This window comes from Acomys minous (assembly GCF_964271855.1).
Source record: "Acomys minous genome assembly, chromosome: 9".
In the NCBI taxonomy this organism is placed as follows: Eukaryota; Metazoa; Chordata; class Mammalia; order Rodentia; family Muridae; genus Acomys; species Acomys minous.
The window spans coordinates 122,764,986-122,787,324 of NC_140490.1; the positions used below are offsets into that span (position 1 = coordinate 122,764,986).

At 39.5% G+C, this 22,339-nt stretch overlaps 1 long non-coding RNA gene across 3 annotated transcripts in view; it reads right to left on the bottom strand.

Moving 5' to 3' along the window:
- Positions 1-1,374: 1,374 nt before the first annotated feature.
- Positions 1,375-22,339, bottom strand: part of LOC311604624 — a 75,408-nt gene continuing 54,443 nt past the window's right edge. For 2 of the 3 annotated variants that reach the window (XR_014781585.1, XR_014781587.1), the window contains 3 exons: positions 17,983-18,050; positions 8,600-8,679; positions 1,375-1,897 (listed from right to left, as the gene is read on the bottom strand). This is a non-coding gene — a long non-coding RNA (uncharacterized lncRNA). The remainder of the gene's footprint in view (positions 1,898-8,599; positions 8,680-17,982; positions 18,051-22,339) is intronic. The other variant, XR_014781586.1, reaches the window with a different exon arrangement.

Sequence of the window (22,339 nt, forward strand, 5' to 3'; positions counted from 1 at the left end):
AGAAATTACAGGTATTGCATGAGAACCTGCAATAAATAGGACTGTAAGTGCCTCAGAGACCCAAGGGTCCCAGCAACATGCACTGTGGTATTATAAACACAATAAGTCTTTCAGGGGAAAGGTAACCAGGGCAATGAAAAATCTTGACACTACTTAGCATGAGTGATGGCTGAAGGAATGAAGAATGCTTCACCCAGATAAAAAGTAATATGGAATCAGAAATTCACTTTCCATCTAAAAACACACTTAACCTTGTGTGATTGAAGGGAAATTGAAAAACAAATCACTTGGACATAAAACTACTTTCGTTTACCCAGTTTCTACATTATAATTGTTTTCCTTTCTGCTGATAAAAGAAAAGATGACATCTAGAATACTTATAACCTGGGATGCTACACAAAAGACATATTTGCTAACTAATACATTTAAGTATATTCTAAAAGGGAATCAAAGTTTGAATATGATGTTTTCTATATTCAGTGAGAAAAAAATTCTCAGATTTATTTTTGTGTCATTCAGTGTAAAATATTAAAACTCTCTTATAGTTATATTTTACTGTGTGATTAAAATCTAAATCTTTTTTTCAAAAATTAATTAAAAAATATAACAAAGCATTTGTGATGTAGGAGATAAATGGTTTTCCTCAAATCATACTTCTTAATGATTTCAGATAAATATGAGCCTCTACTGAATTAGTGGAAGTTCCTGGTCTTAAAGCTCAGTTCCCTATCTGCCGCACAGCCACTAAGAGCATAAGCAGCTAGGATGAGTGTAGGTTCTGAGGCCCTCCTTCTATTCAGTCTTCTTCCTGAGGCAGTTTGTGCCTTGTGTGACTAAAGGCAGCAGTATTCCAGGCTACCTTCTAAGCCCTTGCTAATGGGGAGTTTTATCTACAGTTCTGAAATCTGGCCTGTGGATGAAGACTCAGACTTACTGTAAGGCTCTTGGTGGAACATGAAAGACAGCAAATATATAGATATATAGATATAGATATATATGATTTCAGCTCAAAAGATAAGATAGAAGATGGGGATAGGGGATAAAGGGATTGAGGATAAAATATTGTAAAGTAGCAAGATCACTTTCAAAGTAAGGCCAGCAGTGCAGTTCTTTTTGTTTTATACTGGATATTGTTCTTGTTAATGTTGTTGTTGTTTCTTTAAGAGCATCTCATACTGTAAAATGGGTTGGCCTATAACTCACTAAGTATCCCAGGATGACTTCAAATTCATGGTGATTCTCTGCTTCACCCTACACCAATTTTTATGTGATAAACTTTTCTTGGGGAGACACAACATACATGTCTACTCACCACACTGGGAGCACACAATAGACCAAAGTATGGACACCATCTAAGTCCACCTTGGTGAACCATGAGTTTTATTGGTTTTTACATGCAGGAATATGAGTGAGAAGTTATTTACATGGGAAAATTTTCTCAAAAACAGTATCCCCCTAGTCCCAGCCATCATGGGTGGCAGCTCACAAAGCTAGGAACCTGGAGCACACTGCACAGCCCATAAGCAGCTCAATGTGTTGCATAGTGTCCTTTCCAGCTGACTTGGATCTAAACCTCTTCCCAGAAACTTGTCTGGTTCTGCTTCTCCTGGGTAGCCAGCCTGGTCTCAGTCTTTGCAGCTTGTCTTGTCTGAGTCTCCTGCAAGCTCAGCTTCACTCCTCTGAAAAGGACTCTCAGCTTTTATTGCTTACTCTGGCAAGGAAGAGCTTAATGAATGTGGTCAGTTTCAGGGACTTCCTGAAGCCATTTGTGTTGTTTATCTTTCTGCTTAAGGAGCTTCCTTGCAGGATTGATTATTTGCATCTCAGAGAAAATTATCACAAAACAAGTGGTGGTACTACAGCTGTGCTCCACCAAATCCACTGCAGCATATTTATCCTGGCAATACAGAGAACGAAGAGTATCCAGGTGATTGAACATATTCTTTTAAAGTTTTTTTTCTAATTCTGAGATCTATGATCCTAAGAGTGTAGGATTAATTTCTGACAATAATGTATAGAATAGACCAGAGAAGAGTGTGTAGGTAACAAAATAAGCTAAGAAATGTATCAATAACGCAGTTATATGATAAAACAAATAATATTAAAAATCTTAAGTGTTTCATCAGACCAGGAGTGCAAGTGTAAAGGCTTAAAGATAACAAGTGGAAGGGAAACTACATGTTAAGGCAAAGAATAACCAAGAAAACCAATAAAGCATAGAAAAGGAAGATCAGCTCTGGGGTAAATGGCATCCACAGTGAGTCTAATGTAACACTTGATCTAATAAAATTAGGAATGATCACCAAGTGATGTGAAATATAGCACAGAAGGTCAACACTAGAGTCTGTGGACATGGAAACCATCTGTACGTCATTTGTCAAAGTGATGACATTAGATATGTTTCCAATACACTATAAAAGAAAGATGAGCTATTTGAAGTCCAATCTGAAGAAACACAGAGATGGGGAGAGAGGGGAAGAAGGAAGGAAAATGCATCTTACCTAAGGACAAAGGTCAAAATCAATGAGTCAATAATTTGTCTTACATAAAGAAGAACTACTCCAATGTGTACCGAACAAGTAAATAACTGAAAACAGTATTTGTACTGTAACTGAGTATTGTTCTGATAATTTCTCTGTCTTCCATATTAAGGTCTTGTAGCAACTGCAAGTTAAAGAAATGAGCAATATACCTGAAAGGCTTGCTACAATTTTTAGTATGAAGACGCTGCTGCTCATTTCAAGTCAGAATGAGATAAGAGTTTAAAACATTCTTCTTGCCATTCTTGTTTATTTGATTGATTCTAAGGCTTTTTAACCATGCTGCTTTGTTCTGTCTTGTGACACCAGATGACAATTACAGTTTCATGATTTAAATGCTTCCTCACATGTTGCTGGAGCTGACTATGAAGCCACAGTGGGGAGTCCAATTACTGACTGATGAAGTGGCCTGCCCCACAAGTAGATTAAAAGCCAGTCCTTACTTCCTTCTCACCTTGGCCGTCTGCCTTCCAAACCTTTGGGAAATTGTGTGCTCTCATTCATGCTTAGACAACAGGACAATTATAGGGCCCTTCTCTGAATGTTCATATCCATAGAAACACAGAACATTACAGTCGTCTTCCTAATAGCACTGGATTTGGCCTCTCAACTATCAGTTGGAAAAGTAACTGTAGAAATTCAGAGATGTGTTCCAGCTGAAGTCTCTGAACCCATCATGACTGTGAGATGTATGTTGTAAATACTTAAGCCGTTTTTATTTGTAAGAAAAATGCAAGAACTTTGGTTCTTTGTACACAAAAGTAAGAGTACCTAGTGGTACCAATGAATACAATCATAAAGGATTTTCTAGAATACCATTACAATTTTTTAATTAAAACATAAGTAATAGAATCAAGTCTTTCCCTCTCTCTTTACCTCACTTTACATCCCACTCTTGTTCCTTTCCTTGTTATAAAAATTACCTTGGCCTAAGGCTGAAGAAACATTCATTGCAGAGAGGACCAAGGAGTTTGCTCTGAGATTGTGTCTCCTAGTAACATCAGACACCACACCCATTAAGTCTCACCAACATGACAGCCCAATGTGAGTTGACCAAGGATAACACCAACAAACATGCCAGTGTGGATGGGGGAAGCCCACAAGGCCTCAACACTATGCAAAGCACTACAGGCAACTGAAAGGAAGAGGTGGTTTTTCCCAGTGAAGAACACCCTGTTTGTTGCCCAATGCCAAACAGTCAGTCCTGAAAACATATATACAAGTCACATCATACAAACTGAGCAGATTGTATTTAGAAATATATATATGCACATATACATATACGCATCCAATAGCAATTAATGAGAAAAGAAAGACTATGAATTTGAAGGAGAGAGTAGATGGGTTATCAGATGGTTTAGAGAGAAGGGAAAGAGAGAAATGTAGTAATTATATTAAAACCTAAAACTAAAATTAAAATAAAATCTTTGTCTGAAAAAGGTGACAATAGACACAATAATCTACATTGTAGGTTTAATTTTAATATTTGCCTGCATAGCTTGTGTCTGTTCCTTAAATGCTATAGGCTCATTTCACTATTCACTCCTCAAAAATTTTCATCTCAAATTTTTGGTTGTTCTCCTCTTCTATCAAAGGCATTTCAGTATGAATTTTTACGGAAAAGGAGCTACCTACAGGCATCTGAAAAACATACATTCTCAAGTGCAGTAGTTCTAAAGCCTCAGGTGCTACCAACAGACCCATAGCCAGTTAGGAAGCAATGTGTCTTAAGTAGCTTTAATAACAAAGTACAAATGTTGCCCACCTTTTGTGATGGCTAACCTTGGTTGCCAACTTGACACCCTTGAGAAGAGGAACCAACCTCAACTGAGGAAGTGTCTCCATCATATTGTGTGTAAGAAGTTTTCTTAATCACTAATAAATATAATATAGACCACTGTAGATGGTGCCATATAAAATACTAGCTGAGCAAGCCAGAGAAAGTAAGCCAGTAAGCAGTGTTCTACCATGCTCTCTGTTCACTTCCTGCCTTCAGAATCCTGCCGTCAGCTTCTACCCTGGCTTCCAGCTATGGGAAATGGTAACCTGCAAGCTAAAATAAACCTTTTTCTCTCTGAGTTGTTTTTGGTATTGGTGTTTGTCACAGAAATGGAAATAAAACTAAAACACCTTTCTAAAACTCAATTACATCCAATATTATATCTAAAACATTGCATCTCTTTTGGTGTGTGCGTGTGCGTGTGTGTGTGTGTGTGTGTGTGTGTGTGTGCAAGCACGCATGTGTTAGGTGTAGACGTGGGGAGTGTGTATTTGTGCGCACACAGGAATGCAGGAGGAGGATGTTTTATATCCTGCTGTAGTTCTCATACTGAAACATGCAGTTAGACTGCCAAATCAGCAGGTCCCATCAATCCCCGTCTCCAGCTCCCACAGCGCTGGTCGTTCTGCTGCATTGCAGAAACACCTGTCTTTTTCACTTGGGTACTGGGAATTTGAAGTAAGGTCTTTGTGCTTACACAACACATGCTTTTACATACTGAGCAGTCTCCCCAGCCCAAATGATGCACTTTAATAGTCTTGCATAATGGTAGGCTTTTAAAGTAAAAGACAAAAAAAAATAGTAGAGTCTTAGAACCTTAAAAAATTGTAGAGATTATGATTACTATTATGAAGTCAGTTTCTGCTCTGAACCATATACCGTAGAGGCAAGATGATTTGATAAACAATCATTAATATGTGTTTCAGATCTCTCATGAAACTCAACAGGTTTGGTGATTTTTGTTTGGTTCTATCGGTTTTATTGTTGTTTGGTTTGGTTTGGTGTGGTGTGGTTTTGGTCTGAGCAAAAGGGACAGAATAATTGGTACCAAATATCAAATATTTGTAATAATGAACACTTTATCATAGCCGTGAAAACCAGAATGATACTTTATCATTAAGAGAACAGATTACACGACATGTTGTTAGTCAGAGACTATTACAGAGTTCATTAGCACAGCTTCAGTCACCAGGTTCATGTTTATTTCACAAGAATATGATCTTTGCATCGGGCTATGTTTCAGATCCGTGAGGGTACTTAAACCATTCTCACCTTTCAGACTCTGCACCAAACCCAACTCCATGTCTGATCGGCCAACCCGAGTCAAACTTGAAAATGTTGAAATAAAGAGAACAAGAATAGATAAAAGGAAGGATGGAAGGAAAGATTGGGGGGGCAGTGGAAAGAAACAGGGAGATATGGTCGCTGAAGACATGCAATTTCTTCCCTTCTCCCTTCTCCTATCTACCCGTGGTGCATTTCAAGTGCAAAATAACTCCAAGGTGGCAGCGATTAAGTTCTAACAACTAAGGCAGGTGTGCTGTGTTCCGGTAAGTGCAGAGGTGGGAGCCAATCTAACAGTTCAATCTCTCTGCCACTTTACCGGATGTGGCATGCTGTGCACATCACAGTTCCTTAAGACAAATGCATTTCAAAAGGAAAATTAGTCTCGAACATTGAAACTTGCAACTGTGTATATTTTACCAAATGTCAATTGCCATTTGCTAGGTAATTTGAGTTAGTCTGATTCATTATGCAGTTCCAAGCCTGGAAAAGTTATTTCAAATTGAAAAAACTAAAAATGGCTTGTCCCAAATCTTAGACTACATGCAGTTTCCAAAAGTGCAATTTAAGCCATTACCCATCATTCACTTATAATTTTGCTTTCTACTCCTTTGCCGCCAGCTAGGTTACAACCTCCTGACCATAAGGAAAATTGCTTCAAGTCTCACCTTAATTCTTCCATTTAAAGATAATTTCAGATAACAGCATACATTTTTTCAAGTGTCTACCAGACCATTCTCATTTTTTCCTAATAAATTCTAGAGAGAACTCATTTTTATTTCAAGTTTCTCTTCAGAATTTTGTCATTCTTCATTAATGGTTAACTGCACTATTGTTCCTATAATAAAATTTTTTTTCTGTAGACAAATGCATCCCAAATTTTGTATTTTTTGGCACGGATGTCAAATTTTTGACAAGATTATTTTATGATTATATAACTGAGTGAATTAAGAGTTTTAGTCTCTGTAGAGCAATATCCTAAATGGCTGCTACTGGGAGTGACTTGACTATTGTGTTCTAATAACTATCTTTGTTTTCTACACCTAGAGAGAGAGAGAGAGAGAGAGAGAGAGAGAGAGAGAGAGAGAGAGATATTAACTCATTTAATTATCAAAATATTCTAAGAACGAGTTATTTATTCCATATTTAAAATATTTCCTCCACTCAAATTTTGATATTAGGGATTGATTGCTCATCAAGAACATTCTGCAAATCTGGTATACGGTTGTATCCACAAACATGTGCACTTTTGGTCCCATCTTTCATGCTTTACTCTTATTAGTGTTGCATAGTCTGTAATTCTTTTACTGAAAATCTCTTAATTTGACATCAAAATAGAGGACCCTCCACTATTTAACTTGCATGCTTGCACGTTTGTTACTCTATTTTGTTTCCTGTATGCCTTTTAGCATCTCAGTCTGCTAAGGGTGAGGTTCCTCTTGTGCTGCTGCTCTCAGACTAAATGAACTCTCCTGCACAGAGATGCTCAGCTGTCATACTTATTATGAACAGTTGTCTCACCAAGTTTATTCCCTCATTTTAACTGCTGAGGCCCTCTGCCTCATTCTAGTCAAATAATTTGATTTTGTGCCTTGGTCTCATGAATTCTTCCATCATAAAGTGATTTTGATAAGCCACTGGTTGTTCTTGTTACTCTCTGATTTCTTAGCCCTTCAATGCCATACTTAGCCAGCATAGCAAACAAGACATCTATTGATCTTTTATAATTTTCCTTACCTCCAACTCTGTAATCTAATCTTGCTTAATCCTCATCATAAAAATCAACTTTCTTTTCTCATCTCCTTCTTTCATTAGTTCCCACCCATGCCCTCAATACCTTATCCATCCCATTCTTCTGACCAACTCAAGACTCCTCACTCAGATTTCTTTTTCTAAGTTACCATGGCAGAGATAATATGATAATTCATAGCATTTTAGGCTCACCTCTCTGGACATCTCACAGCCATACACAGCCTTCTTTACAGCTCTAGCTCCAATCTCTCTGCAGATGAAAACCTGACTTTGCACATTTCCTACATGACTTGAAATAGTAATGTGTGAAAAAAACTTAGAATATTTGGCCCTAAATGGGATGCCTCCATCAGTTCCTCCCTCTTGGAGCTCAGGGGGCTGTGCAGAAGAGAAGGAAGATAGATTGTGAGAGTCAGGAGGGACAGAGAACACCAAGGACACAAGGCCTTCTAGACACAGAAGCACTGGCGCACAAACGAACTCACAGAGACTGTAGCCACACACAGTGCAGCAGACGGAGTCTCAGCACTGAGAGGGGAAGTGAACATACACACCCATTCCTAACCCAGAAGCTATCTGCAAGTAACTGCTCACAAAGGAAAAATTGGTTTTCTCCAATGGAGTCTCACTGCATGTACAAAAATAAAAGAGAAGGCACAAGAATCAAAGAGCCATTCATTCACACACTCAGTAATCCTATACAAGTACTAAGCTGGATAGTCCATCTGGAGAGGACCTAGTTCAGACCCGTGGAAGCCATGATTGCTCTCTGTGAGTCCATATGAGCTTTACTCACGTTGTTATAGATGGCCTGGTTCTGCTTTCTTCCTCCCCCTCTGTCTCCCCCATTCCTTCTGCCTCCTTTTCCACAGTGTTCCCTGAAATTTGTTCTCATTTTCTATGGGAGAAAATCTCTCTAAGGATGGCTAAGACACCAATCTAGGAGTATAGTATAAAGTCATTTTGAGTCATTTTATTGTTATGTTTTTGGGTTTGTTGTTGTTGTTGTTGGTGGTGGTGGTGGTGGTGGTGGTTTATTTAATTTGTGGTTGGTTGGTTGGTTTTTGGTTTTTGAGACAGGGTTTCTCTGTGCAGCCTTGGCTATCCTGGACTCACTTGTAGACTAGGCTGACCTTGACCTCACAGAGATCCACCTGCCTCTGCCTCCCAGATTTCTGAGATTACAGCCATGTGTCACCATACCTGGTTTACTTTTTTTTATGCCAGTTGTATTTGCTTTTACCTTAGGTATATGGATTCTCAGGTCTCTGGTTCTTGGTCACCTATGCAGTGTCAGGTTGGGTTCCATCTAATAGAATGGTCCTTAAGTCAAATCAGACATTGATTGGTTACTCTCACAAGGTTTATGCCATCATCACCCTAGCGTATTTTGCATGCAGGAAATATTACAGAACAAAGAGACTGTGACTAAGTTTGTGTTTATGTTTCTCTTTTGGTAGCCTATACAGTACCTTCCTGGGTCATAAACACTATAGCATAGGGGTGAAAGTTGTATGTAGGCATGAGCTCAACATCTCCATGTTCAGTGAGTTCTATGGGTGTGGTCTTCAGCAATGGAGTCCTGCTGTCAGTTTGTGAAGAGCAACCAGTTGTCTTGGCAACCGCCTGGACTGTTTGGGGATTTTCATGGGATCTCTTCTGGCTGGTTTTGTATGTCAACTTGAGACAAGCAAGAGTCATCCCAAAGAAAGGGAACCCAGCTGAATAAACTCCCCTCATGAGATGCAGCTGTAAAGCATTGTCTCAGTGATAGATGAGGAACAGCCTGACCCATGGTAGTGGTGCAATGCCTGGGCTAGTGGTCCTGGGCTCTATATGAAAGCAGTCTAAGCAAGCCATGGAAAGAAAACCAGTAAGCAGCACCCCCATCACGGACTCTGTATCAGGTTCCTGCCCTATTTGAGTTCCTGACCTGACCTCCTTTGGTAATGAACAGCAATGTGGAAGTTAAGTGTAACCTGAGTAAACTCTTTCCTCCATAACTTGCTTTTTTTGGTCATGGTGTTTATATTTACAGCAATAGAAATGCTAATTAAGACAGTATCCTTTCAGCCAACAACTCAATTGAACAAAACCCAGTTCTAGAGCTTCTTTAGTGACAGAGGGTGGCCAGTTGCAGTTCTGTCTCCATCTCCCTCATTGGTTGGAGACTTCATTACCATAGACTTCATGCATTCTATGAAGATTTTGCTGCAATATGTGATTTCACTACATTAGGTTTCCTTGTCACCCTTCAAATGCCCTTTAATTGTGTCTCTACTTATGTCCTCCCTCAATCCTGCCTCCCTCTCCCTTCGCACATAATCCTCCTGTGTTCACTCCACAATATAAATTCCAGTTCACTCATAAAATCTATTCTAGTTCCTCATCACAGAGAGAAGTAAGTGTCACAGCTATTCCCCCTTATATGCCTAACCTCTCTGGGTCTTCAGAGTGAAGCTTTGTTATCATTTACTTAACAGCTAATATCTACTTATAAGTAGATATATAACATATTTGTTTTTCTGAGGCCTGATTACCTTATTCAGGATGACCTATACTAGTACCATCCATTTGCCTACAAATTACATCATGTTATTGTTTTTAACCGCTGAATAATACTCCACTGTGTAATTGTACCACATTTTCTTTAGCCATTCTTCTGTTAAGGAACATCTAAGTTGTTAGTTCCATTTTTGGTTATTATTAATAGAACCGTAATGAACATAGTTGAGCGAGTTTTCTTGTGGTAGAACAAAATGTTCTCTGGGTATATGCCCAAAAGTGGGTCTTGAAGTAGATGGATTCTCAACTTTCTGAGGAACCAACACAATGATTTCTATACTGGGTGTTTAAGTTTGAACTTCCACCAGCTATGGAGGAGTGTTCTCCTCACTCCTCACACTCACCATAATGAGCTGTCACTTGTGTTACTGATCTTACCCATTCTGACAGGTGTAAGATGGATTCTCAAAGTAGATTTGATTTGCATCTCCATGATGGCTAAGGATGTTGAGCATATCTTTAAGTTTTTCTCAGGTTTTTGAGTTTCCTCTACTAAGAATTCACTATTTAAATGTATGCCCCATTTTTAATTTAACTACTTAGTTTACATATATAGTTTCTTAGTTCTTTCTATATGTTGGATGTGGAGTTGGTAAAAAAAAATCTTTTTCAATTCTACAGACTGACATTTTATCCAATTATATCCTTTGCCATGTAGAAACTTTCAAGTTTCATGAGGTTTCATTTATTGGTCGTTGTTTTAAAATGTCTATGCTATCAGTGTTCTGTTCAGGAAGCTGACTTCTGTGCCAACACATTCAAGTCTATTCCCCACTTTCTCTTCTATTAGATAGAGTATGTTATTTTTTCCCTCCTTTATTAATTTATTCTTGTTACATCTCAATGGTTATCCCATCCCTTGTATCCTCCCATTCTTCCCTCCCTCCCAATTTCCCCTTATTCCCCTCCCCTATGATTACTTCCCCCTCTATATGATCATAGGGTATCAAGTCTCTTCTTGGTAACCTTCTATCCTTCCTCTGAGTGCCACCAGGTCTCCCCGTCCAGGGGACATGGTCAAAGGTGAGGCACCAGAGTATGTGAGAAAGTAATATCCCACTCTCCACTCTACTGTGGAGAGTGTTCTGTCCATTGGCTAGATCTGGGTAGGGGCTTAAGGTTTACCGCCTGTATTCAGCTATTAAAAACAAGGAATTCCTGAAATTTGTGGATAAATGGATTGAGCTAGAAATGATCATAATGAGTGAGTTAACCCAGAAGCAGAAAGACTCAAATGGTATGTACTCACTTATATCTGCATATTAGCCCAAGGGGCATGTCCCACGAAAGCCTTCACTTACCAGGAAACTGCGACAGAGGAGAGGACATTCTAGTGGGACTCTAGATGAGAGAATCATGGGAGAAAGGCAAAGTAGAAGGACCCAGAGGGTCCTAGAAGCCTACAAGTAGAACATTATGATAAGCAGATTTGGGCACAGGGGTCCTGCTCAAACTAAGGCACCAGCCAAGGAGTATGTTATTTTTTAACATACTGACCAAGGTTTCCCCTTTATGCTCTCCTCCCACTCCCTCCCCTCATCTCTCTACTCCTCAATCCTGTCCACTTCTCCATTTCTCCTCAGAAAAGACAGGCCTCCTATGGATATCAACCAGACATAGCATATCAAGTTTTAGTAACTTCCTTACACACACCACCAGGAAGAGTTCTCCAGCACTGTTCTTGCTAGGCTACCCTATGCTGCCATTGGCAGGAGGCTGGGTCAGATTTCCTGCATTCATGCCCATGTGGCCAGTTCAACTGCACCCATGCCTCCAGAGCTAGCTCCACTGTGCTGACAAGTTGAGGCACATGACACTCTTTCAAGTTCTACAGATGACAAGGGGTGAGCCACCTCTCTAGCTCTCACAGGCTTGTAGGTATCTCACCTATGCCTTCCCTATCAGGGACAACTCCACTGTGCTGTCCAGATGAAGTATGGGGCCCACATTTCCACCAGTGATAGGCAGGGATAGCTCTCCAGCTTTCACAAACTCATGGCCAGCTCTCCAGACTGTTGCAGGCAGCAAATAGTAAGGGAAGAGTGAAGGGGGGCATTACACTCATGCCACCTCACAGCAGAGGAATGGCAAGCTAGTATTCCTGTGCTTTCTGACGCCCTCGCCACCAGGACCAGCTCCATTGTGCTACCTGGGCAGGCAAGGCATGAACGGAGCCAGTTCTCTTGAGTGCTGCAACTGATGAGAGGTAAGTCCAGCTCTCCAGAACTATGTAGTCAGTGAGGGGCCGGGCCAGTTCTGTGTAGTCTCTGGACATCCATATGGTTCCAGATGGTTGCCTGGGCCAGGGATGTTCCCGTGGTCTCTAGTGGCAATATGACACATGGACATTGACACCAACTCTTGGTGCTGCATAGCCATGGACCCAGACATGGTCCTCAGTGGCAGCATAGGTTGAGACTGCACCATGACCTCAGGAAATAGGGCTGGTTACTCACAACAGGCTATTACTCTCTTCCCTCATATTTTCACCTCTTTTCACAATGCTCAAGCTGCTCCATTTCTCTTTGTCTCCCTTCTTTCCACCACACATTTGCACACTATAGCGGATCCCACTGCAGGTGGGCCACATGGCTGGTGGGCCCCTGGGAGGACTCTTCTGTCCACAGGGAGTGGTATGGCATGAATGCAAGAGGGCCTCTAGGTGTCTATAGCCTGATCATGTAGCATGGCAACATCCAATAATGCAGTTGCAGACAGGCCTCTCAATGCCTCTCCCTATAAGCGTAATGTTATTATTGTTCACTGTGCAAAGATTGAAATGCTGATTTCTATGCCCCCATATCTGGTTGCAATTCTTATTCTGAGACTCTCCCATCCAAACCTTGCTCCCCAACTGTGCCCTGATATGTCAATAGAGCAGCTTAACAGCCCGTCACTGAGTATGGGAGAGAAAATGGCTAGATTTTCTGCCAGCTAGGGGAGGAGAAGACAAAGATAGGAAATGGGCATGAAACTACTAGGAGAGGTCCAGGAAACATCAGGAGAGAACAGCTGAAGTTGAGAAAGTCATAAAATGCAAGTACCTTGGGGATTTATGCTGGGAGAAAGCCAGATTAGTTTGGATATGCACATATCTGTTGTTGTGCCATAAAGCTTATTAAACAAACATAATAGTTTAGTCTCAGTTATTTTGACACTGTCCTGGTTAAGAGAAAAACTGCAACACATTTATAAAATTACCACTAACATCTCCCCATCTATCCCCATGGCAAGGCAGTGGGCAGCTCTCTGGATGTCTCCCATCAACCACACTGTGTTATGAGGTGGGAGATGGGAATCTGGAGGTCTCTTAATATTATTTTTAACCTCCACTACCATCAACACAGCCCTGAGATACTGTGATGGACTCCTTGTCACTGACCTCATTTCTCATTTTGTTAATTTGGGCATTTCCTTCTGCAATTTAGTTAATTTTAATAATTGTTTCATTATTCTTTCTATTTTATTGAGTTTGGTTGCTTCTTACCATTTTCTTTCTTTCATTCATTCATTTTCTTTCCCTTTCTCACTTTCCTTCTTTCCTTTTTCTTCTTCTTCTTTTTTTCCTAGAGCTTTCAGGCATTCTGTTAAGTTTCTAGTAGGAGATCTTTCTGGGTTTTTTTTTTTTTGTCTATTTGTTTTTAAATGTACGCACTTAGTGCTATGAATTTGCCTCTTAGAACCACTTTCATTGTGTCCTATAATTTTGGGCATGCTGTGTATTCCTTTTCAGTTCTAGAGTAATTTCAGTTCAGTTAATTTCTTTGTTCTACGTGATCCATTTTTCACTCAGTAGAGAGTTTCCATGAGGTGGTAAGCTCTTTTGTTTTTTTCTGTTGTTGTTGGTATCTGGCTTCAATCACTGGAGGTCTGATAGAATGTAAGAAATTATTCAAATATTTTTGTATTTGTTGAGACTTGATTTGTGTCCAATGTGGTCAATTTTAAAGAAAATTCCAGGAGATGCAGAGAAGGAGGTATTTTTGTTTTGTGTGTGTGTGTGTGTGTGTGTGTGTGTGTGTGTGTGTGTGTGTGCATGTGTTTGCCTGCATGTGTGCATGTGAAATGTTCTGTAAATATATTTTAGGTCCATTTGGTTTGTAATACCTGTTATCTCCAACATTTCTCTGTTTAGTTTTTGTTTGAATGACCTGTCCATTGGTGAGGGTACAGTACTGAAGTCTCCCACTATCAGTGTGTGACTGTCAATATGTGATTTAAGCTGTGGTGATGTTTCTTTTACAAACACTGGGGCCCTTGCATTCAGCATACAGATGTTAATAATTGAAACATATCTTGGTGGGATTTTCCTTTGGTGTGTCCTTCCTTGTCTCTTTTGATTAATTTTAGTTTGAAGTCTGTTTGTTACATATTAGAGTGGCTACACCAGTTTGATCCTTAAGTCCATTTTCTCCATGTATCTTTTTCCAACCCTTTACCCTGAGGTAATATCTATCTTTGATGTTGAGGTAAGTTTCTTGGATGTAAGAGAAGGATGGCTCTTGTTTTAATATACATTCTGTTAGTCTGTTTTTTTAATGGGAAATTGAGACCATTGAAAATTGATGACCAATGATTGTTGATTCTTGTTAATTTAGTGGTGATGGTGTTTGTGGAGGGATGGGGTGTCATGTGTGTGTTTCAAATTTTGGTGGTCTGGTATTATTTATTCCCTGTGTTTTCATTAATGTAATTAAGCTTCATAGGATGGAGTTTTCCTTCTAATACTTTCTGTAAGACTTGAAAGATATTGCTTCAATTTGGATTTATTATGGAATGTCTTATTCTCTCCATATATGATGATTAAAAGCTTTGGGCATCTGCCCTTGTGCCCAAATGTTCTTAGATACCTTGGGCAAGACTGACCCCAGTGCCTCGCCCTCTGCTAGAGCCCAGCATGAACTGTGAACAAACTGGATAGCCAGAGAGTTATTGTCTCACGTTACTAAAAAGAAGGTGAGGTCAGTCTCTCCATGTTGTCCTTCCACAGAAAAAAAAACACAGTTCTGCACTTGATGACCAGATTCCCTGCGCATGTTGCCACAGGAGCCTGGGATAACTGTTTAAGTACTGGGATATGACTAGTCATCTCTGTCATTTTAATTGATACATAGATTCACTTAGGTTACAATTTATTCTTCTCAGATCTCTAATCACATTGATGGCTAAGCTAATGGTAGTTTGATAGCTAGAGAGTAGGCAATTAACTCCTTTGCCCAAAGTAATCCATCATGTTAATTCACTAGTCAATTCATTAGCTAGATACTAGATTTCTTATTAAAAGTCAAACAGACTTGCCTTACTCAACAGACTTCATGGTCAAGATAAACAGGCTTCAGATACCTTCTCCGTCCTCTTCATATGCAGAGGACCAGACCTTATGTCTCACTCTTAGAGCTACTCCTATCAGGTGTAGATACAGTCTACCTTGTTACCACGCTTAAACATCAGGTCTCAGATACAATCTTTTACCATTCTTTTAGCTAAAGGACAATGACTCCTCACAATAATTTAACCTATATCTCATGGTAAATAATTAAGGATATAGAAGTTTACATTAAAAAATTAAGCTTCTTCGAAAGTACTTGAGGGTCTAAAAAGGTTTTTTTTAAGGTTGGTAAATGCAAGTTATGAAGCTTAGGTGGTCTAAAAGATGGTTTAAGGTATCCCAAATAGATAAAAATCCTTGAAATTTCTTACTGTTGCTATGATATTTTTGTCTTAACAGTCTAGAGCTTTGACATTAATCACTGGAGCTCTGATTTATTAAGCGAACTCTGATAAAAAAAATTCCACAATATGATCCTTGTGGAGGAATGCTAAGTGAATGTATCAACCATCAATAAAACGCTGTTTAGCCAACCAGCTGGGCAGAAGAACAGGAAGTGGAAGGCAGGACTTTCTGGAAGGGAAGAGAAAAGTTTGATGGTTGGAGAGGGAGAAGTTTGTGGACAGTTGGAGGGGGATGGTGGGAACTGGACGTGGACTGACCCAGGGGTCATAGTAGCAAGTTTTTGGAATATATGTATGTTATAAGGTTTAAAGTAGTTTGTTTAGTTTATGAGTAGATTAGAATCAGTTCAGACTCTGCCTGGCAAAGTGCTGGCAGCTTTGTAAACCAACAGTTTAGGTTTCCCATCTATCGCCTATTTTTGGAAAGTGGAATTCCTCCCCTTTTGTCTGGTTTTGGGACTCCCTTCCCCTATTACCACCTTCTACACTCAACACTGGCTCAATTGGTGAGTTCCCACTCAGTGTCCAAGAGACTGTAGACACCTCTCTGGTTCACTGGGGAGTAGAGGTACCCCAACCCCAGTCTGCATGACTGTCGCTGGTCTTTCTCACTGACCTTCAGCTAGGACTTTTCCCTTTCAGTGAGACTTCTCTGGCACAGTTTCTACACACACACACTGCTAAAATCCTGATATGCCAGGTGACTGTCTCTAGGCTCAGCTTGTTCCTGCTCTGGTTGTGCTCTCGGTCTCTGACCAGTACTGACATATTGGTGGAACAGATTGCACCAATTTATGAGTTAAACCTTTCTCTGGGAGACACCACATGGGTCACTGACTTCAACTTCCCATGGGAATAGTCCATGCGCTGTCCCTCGGGGCTCCTCTGGGATGCCTTTTGGAGAATTTCAAATCCCTATGCCCACATTAATGGCTGCCAAGCTTACATGCCTCTGCAGCCAAACATGGACAGATCCAAAACAAGATCTTTTTTATTTACTGCCAACAATCGGGTAAATAGAAGGAAATTCTCTTCATTGAAGTTTTTCTCTTCTTCACTCCAAAACTTCTGTCTCTGCTCCCTCTCTCAAAAGTTTCAAATGCACACCTATAATCCCCCTCAGGAACAGTCATAGGGGAGGGGAATAAGGGGAAAATGGGAGGGAGAGAAGAATGGGAGGATACAAGGGATGGGATAACCATTGAGATGTAACAAGAATAAATTAATAAAGTAAAAAAAAACACCTAAAAGAAATTTTGTCCCCAACCTACTAACTTTGTCTTCTGCATATATAGATATAGATGATATAGATATAGATATAGATATAGATATAGATATAGATATAGATATCCCTACATCCAGGACATCATCAAATCAAGTACTCACAGGTGCTCCAGTCCAACCTCACAGATCATGCCAGCTGGACCTGCATTGTCCCTCCTAGATGCAGATGCTCTCAGACCCTGGGCAGTAAATACTACAGCCTGCTCTTCCTGATCTTGGCCAGCACTTCAGCCTTTAGACCCCCTATCACCAAGCCAATGTCAGCAGGAAGCAGCTAAAGATGATTGATTACTTTATCCCTTACCCATTTATTATCAATAAAAGTTTGCAAAGATATGCTTCAGACTTCAAACAAACAGCTCCAGATTCCCCCAACATTCCTTGGTCCCAATCTGCTGCAGGGCATGGATGGCATACCCTGCCCTGTACCCTGAACTTTCCAGGGCAAGGGCTTTTCCTTCCCTTTCACCATACAATCTGCACATTTTGTTGCTCTTGCTTTTTTCCCCCCTCTCCTTCCCCTTATATGTCAGCCAAGAGCTATTTCCAATGAACTTACATTTATATACTTTAACTTACCTTACATGAAAAGTAATCAAACATCATTTTTTTCATTTTTTAAAAAGTTGTATTTTTTCCATATTTATTTATTTATTTATTTATTTATTTTAATTAATTTATTCTTGTTACATCTCAATGGTTATCCCATCCCTTGTATCCTCCCATTTTTAATTATATGAAAATGGAGGCATGTTAGCATATAAGCAGCCTGCCCCCAAGTTGCTTAGCAACCATCATGGCCCACTCTGTTCCAAACTCCACTCCATTTCCCTTCTCCCCAATAAAACTCTACATATCATATCTGTGTCATGCCATCTCATTTTTAATGATAACACGGAGGAGACATAGAAGGGAGAGATCTGTGAGATGCATGGGAGAGTGGAGCAAGGGGCCAGAGAAGAGACTGCCACAAGTCTTCCTAAAAGTGTGACTACGATATTAGATCAAGGAGAACATAGGGGAAGAGATCTGCGGTCAGCCTACCTGACTTTATGGCAGGCACAGTCTTGTGGGTTAGCAGGAGCTGGAGCTGGGGGCTGGGATAAAACGCCCTGTTGGGGGAGAGAGGTATTTCTTAGAAAACACACAAGGAGAAATGAGGAGTACTATGTCTAAGAAATACTATTAAATAATATAAATATATCTGAAGCCACTCGCTATCTAATATATGCTATAGCATCTACTTGAAATAACATTATAATAGTCATTATGCTATAATGCTATTTTGAGATATATGTGTGTCAACAGCCCTACCCCCTAACATGTACAGCATCTTCTGGAAAGCACAAACTAAAAATCATTGAACCTCAGTTTTTTTCCATAGAGAAAAGTCAGAAAAGTTAATATAAAATATAACATAGAACATTGACACTGCAATGTGTGAGGGTCCAACAAGCACATACTGTAGATCCAAACAACCTGCTGTTAAGCCTCAACCCTCTTCATGCTTCCTGTGAAACCTGTACATTTAGCTCTGCCCATTTCTTCATCTGGAAAATGAGACTAAGGAGGATACTTAGGTTATAGTATACTATGCATGGTTAATGTAAATCTCTTAGAATAGTCCTTGGCACAGGGTCCAAATCTTATAAGCATCAGTTAGCCATTATGAAGACGTGTTTTAATTTCAGAAAGCCACTGATGAAAAACAGGTCAAAGTTCTTTCTATTCAAGATATTGTCATTATAATAAACACTTCTCACACACATTTTCTCACATATAAACTGCAAGTGGCCCTAGAATTAGCCCTAGCAAGTCCTGATCTCACCATGAATCTCTAACCTGTGCTTGGCTTTCGTTTACTTCTATTTGATCCTATTAGCATGCTGGCCACACAACTCTTCCTTCTAGGGAATCCTACAGACTGGTCGACTTAAGCTTGGGAGCCTAAAACAATTATCCTGGTAATTCTAGGGAGAATTACAAAGAGTTGTTCAAATCAATCAGTTTCTACCCCTGAAGCTACAATAAATCCCTCAAATTTCACAGTGCTTTACAGTAGTGGAGCAATGGAGTGGATGTGGAGAAGACAGCCCAATCTCCTCTCTGTTACCATACACTTGTCAGCTAATACTCCAGGGAATCTTTTTCTAAGGATTGACCTTCATCATTGTTTAGCTCCCATGGTATGGATTATGCATATCTTAAACAAACACTCTAATACCATGTCAGTTCCCACTCACACACAGCTTATAAGTCCTTAAATTGATTTCCTGACTGCTTAATCACCGTGTGCTTATGAGCAATAGTATTGAAAGTTTAGACTTGAAATGAAACCTTGGCTTTGTTTCTTGTTAATTTTGTCACTATGAATAAAGTTGTTGTCTACCACACTGAGCCTCAGTTTTTCCATTTGAAAAAAATAAGAAGAACACCACACTGATATTATAAAATTGTGGCCTGGGAAGGTGGACCAATGGTTAAGAGCACTGGCTGCTCTTCCAGAGGACCTGAGTTCAATTCTCAGCAACCAGTTGGTTGCTGACAACCATCTGTTGTGGGATCTGATGCCCTCTTTTGTCTGATGCTTCCTTCTGCCATGCAGATATACATGCAAATAGAATACTCATGTACATAAATATATAAATAGATAAATAATATAAGAATGGAAAGGAATAAGAAAAACTATAGAAAATATACAAAAGGACCTGGCATATATTAAGCATGATGGTTGCTTTAAAACTGCCTTGTGTGGGGCAGCAGTGGCATACACCTTTAGCCCCAGCACTCAGGTGACAGAGAGACAGTGAGTATGAGGCCTGCCTGGGATCACACTCCAGGTTGCGCCACCAGGACATCCAGAGCTATGCATTTTTATGTCCTAAAAGATAAACTGCCTTGTGAGCATGGAGCACTCAGTGGTCTTCCATAAGACCCAGCACTCATACTGGGGGGCTCACAACAACCTCTAGTAACTGCAGGTCCATTCAAGGAATGCAATGACTTCTTTTGGCCTTTGTAAGCATTAGCACACAGGAAGCACACACATTTATAGACATACATACACATAAATTAAAAACAAATATTAAAATACTTGCCTTTATATGGAAAACTAATGGCTAGTTGGTACAAGTGGCAAAATACAGTGTCTACTGCATGGGGCACTAAAACTCTAAAAGTGAAACAAGGAATCCCTAATTACAGGCTGTAACGGTCACTCATCAGACAAAGGAGGAAGGTTTTCTAGCTACATTCAGGTAGAACATTGTATAGATTTTTTAAAAGAGAAAGGAAGAAAGAAAGAAAAGAAGGAAGAAGAAATATAAAATGAAGGAGGAAAAGAGGAAGAAAAAAGAGGAGGAGGAGGAAATTATTTTTCCTAATGCCCTTTGCTAGTATGATCTCTGTTTATCTCCAAATTAGCCTGAAAATGTTTCCAAGTTGGAACTAAAAAGGAAAATTATCTGTCCTATTTTTAACACTAATATTTTAGAAAAACAGACCTTGAGAAATGATTGCATGTTAAGTTGTCTTTAAAAACAAGCTGGGGAATAAATTAGCTAAACATAAACTATTTTTGGAACCACTAACAATCTGCATGATCCCCAACCCTCCCCAGTGAATCTTCCAGTTTGCCACACGTTATTTTATACTTTTGTTAAAATCTCTTTGTGCATCCACATTACTTATTCACAGCCAGGAGATCAGAGCCCTAAAACAGAAATCACATTAAATGCTGCAGACAGAATGTGGCAAGGCTGTAAAATTACCCATCCATAGTTATGGAGTGGTTATTAACCCTGTGGCAACAGGCCAATTTAGAGAAGTTATTTAAAGTAGTCACTCAAGGAGTGTTAACACTCTGTGGTCCCATATTTTCCACATCAATTACATTTGATTCATACATTTTCACTTTTGTAATGCCCAATATTTGGCTGTTGATAGTTCAGCCTTTTGTAGTAAGTTATATTTAAACAGAAATTGTATTTTATATTTTGACAATAAACTCATGAAGTGGCTTTATGCTCTTGTGTTGAATTTTACATTGTTCCTCAATAGTCACCTTCAATGGCTTCAGCTGCTACCCCCATGAGCTTGATTAAGTAAAGAAAGAAAGAAAGAAAGGAAGAAAGAAAGAAAGAAAGAAAGAATAAGCCATTTCTAGATATTCTGTGATAATTGTTCTTATCAATATGCTTATTCAAATATATTCAAGGAATGGCAAAATGCCTAATCAGGTTTGCCACACAAGCTTGACAACCTTCCATTCTCAGAGGCCTCAGTAGGAAAAAAACAATCGAATCCTCGAATTGTTCTCTGATCTCTGTGTATGCATGCTATTGTATACACACACACACACGCACACACACACACACACACACACAGCACATATATGCATACACACATAAAAATTACAATATATTTTAACACTCCAAATGTTAAAAAACATAATATATTTCTTAAGATTACTTTGCATCATAAGATAATTGAACAAATTTCTATTAAAAAGTGCAAAAATGGGGGATCAGGACAGATGTTAGGACTTGTTGCTGGACTCCAGGTGGAGAGCTGAGAGTGTACGGAGGACTTGGGGGAAGAAAGGACCCACAAAGTTCAGGAATTCCACAAGGAGACCAACAAAACTGGCAGATCTGGACCCAGAGGGGCCTGGACAAACTGTTGCACTAACCAAGAACAATGAATGCAGTAAACCTAGACTCCCTGTTCAGATATAGTCAATGGACAGCTCGTTCTCCACGGTGTGGGGAGAGTGGGCACTTCCTCTGACACAAACTCTTGTGCCCTGGATTTGATCACCTCCCCCTTGGAGTGGATGCCCGGTGGGCACACAGAGGAAGAGGAAGGAGGCTATCTGGATGAGACCTGATAGGCTGCAGTCATATGGTGGAGGAGGAGGTCCCCTTCTGTCAGAGGTCTAGGGGAGGAGAATAGGGCAGAAGAGGGAGGGAGGGTGGGAACAGGAGGATACAAGCAAGGGGATAATAATAGGTATATAATCTGAATAAAATATAATAAATTTTTAAGGTGAAAAAATGTAAAGAATAATATGCAAATACTCAATCTTTCTTGACAAATTCAAATTGTATCAAAGTGAAATGTAAAAACAAAATGATGCAAAGATGCAGAGAAGTAATTACTAGTAATTAATTTGTATCATCAACAAAAACAACTCTTAAAATTCCTTTTATAATTTTCTTGATTTCATAGTAATATTTCCAAAGTAATTTAAAAATGCAAAAGAAATATTAAACAATATGTTATTTATCATAAATATGTTGTACATATTTATGGGTTTGATGCAAATAAATATTATCCCATTATTTATAGTTAATCATGAGTGCAAAATAGAAGCATGGCTCAGGACTGTTTGGAGAAGGGG